The following is a 3,831-nucleotide window of genomic DNA, read 5'->3' on the forward strand; positions in this document are numbered from 1 at the left end:
TGTGTGGAGTTGAGGTGGACAAGAACCACGGTTGGGCCAAATGCACAAGAAACGATGGCTACATATAAATAGGCACATAGAATGCTATAGTGGGGGTGGACCAAGCTGCCGGGGGGGGCTTACAAAGGAGGTTAAAGGGGGGAAGAAGAGGAGGAGGCGAAGGGGGGGCGGGGTGCTTCCTAGAGGCCCCTTTTTTTGGTTTTTTTGCTTTCTTTTTGTTTGTTTTTTTGGAATTAATTGCTCTTTTTAATTAAATCAACAAAGTAATTTTATTAAAAATATTAGAAAAATAAGAAGCAAGGGATGATTTTTTAAATAAATTGAAAAAAAATAAAAAAGAAGGGGGGAAGGAGGTACTTAAACAAAAAAGAGAGGGAGGTAGCTTCTTGTGTGTGCATAAGAAGCAAGTGTGCGATGGCCATGCACATGGACATGTGCAAGGAGGTGTGTGTGCAAGATAAGAAAGGGTGTGTGCACGTGCATGAAGGTGTGTGTGCACATACAATGTACGTGTGAGTGCAAGGTCCAAATTGGGTGCATATGAATGTGTGTGTGGTGTGCACATGCGGGTGTAAATGTGCATGGGGTGCATGTGCATACATGGTGCACATGCAAATGTGTTTGCATAAATGTGAGTGCACAAGCGAGGTGTGTGCGCACGTGTGCACCAGTGAATGTGCACATGCAAATGTGTGTTTACGTACAAGTGCATGGGCGAGGTGTGTGTGCACATGTGTGTGCCAATGAATATGCACACACAAGGTGCAAGTGTAGGAATGTGTAGGTGTATGTGTGTGCACGGTGTGTGAATGTGCAAATGCAAATGTGTGTGCACGTCACTTGAGGGCAGAAGGTATGTGCATGTGCACATGCAGGTGCAAATATATTCATATGGGAATGTGTGGGGTGCACGTGTGTGTGGATGTATAAATGTGTAAATGTGTGTGTGTGCATGTGCATATTAATGTGTGTGTGCAAGTGCACATGTAAATGTGTGAAGGTGTGTGCACGTGCATGGGCCTGGGTAAGGTACAATGCACATGCAAATGGGAACATGCAGCAAAAACTCGTGTGCACATGCATGTGCATGCAAATGTGCTTGTTTTAATTATTTTTTCACATTTTTGGTTATGTTTTTGGGTTTCTATGTTTTTTATCATTCCCAATGAAGGTCATAACTATATAAGTAGGGGTCTACATTACATATGTACACATGAGCTTAGGGTTTCAAGATTATCGTGCACGTGCTCAGTGAGTGAGGGTGGAGAATCGTTTGCATATCCACCATGATGAAAGCTTCAATGCCACCACAATCGTATTTTCTAGCACGCTTGATTGAGGTTGTCTTTCTACTTTCAGCATGCAATTGTCATGTGGCATCACGATAGTGATCTTTTTGAGCCCTAGAGCTTCTTGGTGGTGGCATCGAAGTGTGCACAATTGTCTTTGGGGTTTGGCACCATGAGTGTCTCTTCTTTCTTATGGGAACATGGATAAGTAGGGCCACTGCATATGGGCAAGGTGTTGCCTCTTGCCACTTGGAGTCCACAAACTCTTTTGACTTATGTGAAGGTGGTGTTGACACATGAGTCAAGGTGGAAGCCACTACTCTCCATTCTTACTTAAGCTTTGGAGTTGGTGTCCAAGGCATGGCTTTTAGTCTCCACTCCATCTTTGGTCTAATGTTTGATGGTATGGTTGTAGAGGCTTCTAGTGTAGGTTTCCTTGACTTTGGGACCCAAATATAGGGGTTCCCTTTATAGAAGTCTTTTGCTTCTAACAGCCAACCGAATGTCGACTCTTGTTAGGTTCAAACTGTGGTCCAAGTTCGACACGCTTGACTCTCTTTACCTTTGGGGGTGCGGGGGTCATAGCTTGATCTTCTAACATCTTGATGGGATTCAACGGGATGAGGCGAGGCGAGGCGAGAGGAGTGTTGATTGTTAGGGTTGGATGAGAGGAGTGTTGATTGTTAGGGGTTATTTAAGGGTGATGGCTTGTAAGTGGAGGAAGAGGCTTGGGCAAGAGGAGTGTTGGTTATTAGGGGCTACTTGAGGGTGATGGTGGCTTGGAGTATGTGGCTTAGGATGTTGACAAGTTTGGGGTGCCCTCATCCACCACCAGGGGTTCTGTAACCATTCCATGAGGAAGCTCAAGTGTTGCAGTTCTTTTCTACCAAATGACTACACAATTAGAGGGGATTGATGCAATCCATCCCTCCGAGGAATGATAGTATCTTTTATTATATCTACGTAGGTCACATAAAACTTGCAAGATGCACGTTTAGTTTCAATAAAATTCAGCTTCACAACAATCAAAGGTAATGGATTGGGAATTGTTTATTGTGGCAATGGTTGTTGGTGTGAGGGGTGGGTGGCCTAATGAGGTCCACGTCTCCCAAGACAAAACGTTATGGCTAGCCCTGGAGCCAACCAAGGTAGACCATGCAGCTAGATGGTACTTTTTGGGGAGCTCTAACTCATGGCAAGCTGGTTCCACCAATGGTTCTATTTTGAATGAGTTGAGCACAAGTAGGGATATGATTTTAACACCATCCAATCGTGCAAATCTTGTCCCCAAAGCTTCTACAGAAGAGTTTCCATGTTTGCCAGAATGTGAATCCAAACCTTGAAGCCAACAAGCTTCGAGGAGAGGCTCGCATTCTTGGTCCTCATCTTCACCATCCAACATCAATTTACAAGCTCTACAAATATCAATTTACAAGCTCTACAAATATCAATTGACGTGATGTGAGCTTTTGCATTACAAGCTCTTGGGCTTATTTCATTTTCTCTTTCTCTAACACGGGGTCGGGATACTCTTTGAGTTTCTTTGAAAGGTTTGCATGTCAATGGGTTTCTTTGCTTTGAGAAAGGTTTTCATAGTTAACAGCACAGCAGATGGTTCTAGTTTAAACGTGAGATTGCTCGTTATCTTCGCGAACCACTTTCAATGGTCACAATGTCATTGCCCTTGCTAATCGTGCATTGCATTTTCACATGCTCTTTGAGGCTTTCTTCTTTTGGATCTCTAGTTCCAGTGCTTTAGCCTTTCAAGGGCTATTGTAGCCATTTGGGCTTTCATCTAGGGTCTTGGGTTGCTAGCTTTGAGGTCGAAGCTTGAGGTTTTTGCTCCTTTGTTGCCCTAGATGTTTCCTTGGCAAACTACCCTCAACTTGGTTTAGAGCCTTGTGATGGCATTAAGGGGGACTGTATGAATAAGTCTTCCTTGTATACTTAATGAGTTAAGGCTTCTGAAGTGGGTTGATGCTCCTGCCATGATTCACCCTGCTAGGACAATTCTTGAAGGCATGTTCAAATCCACACTTGTAACATGTGCGCCTCCGTATGGAACGACCTTGGGATTTGGCACTCGGATAGTTAGAGATGGCACTGGATATTTGGGGATGTTACTAGATATTTGGGAATGGAGTTGGGACACTAGGTGTGATGGTTCTATAAGGACACTTGCTAACACAATGCAAGCCCTTGCCAATGGCAACATTGGAAAGGTGGCCTACATGCCATGTTTTTGAGGCCTCTTGCTCTTTGTTACACCATGGTTTTGAATATAGAGAGATATAGTCTATGGGGGTTATCCTAAATATCCATATGAATCATATTGCTTATATGACAACTCATAGCTCTAGATTGTTTGATGACTCATAGCTCTCTTGTTCTAGAATCTCTAAATCCATTGGCAATTTCATTGAGTACTATTATACTGGTGCAGTTCAAGGAGAAACCGGTTGGGGTGTTAATACCGGAGGTGGGTATAGCATTTGTGGTGGATTGCACAAAACACCCCACTTTCACTAGAGTGATGTCACAC

The sequence above is a fragment of the Cibotium barometz genome, chromosome 31 (genome assembly GCF_041138505.1).
Source record: "Cibotium barometz isolate CiBa-2024 chromosome 31, ASM4113850v1, whole genome shotgun sequence".
NCBI classification, from domain to species: Eukaryota; Viridiplantae; Streptophyta; class Polypodiopsida; order Cyatheales; family Cibotiaceae; genus Cibotium; species Cibotium barometz.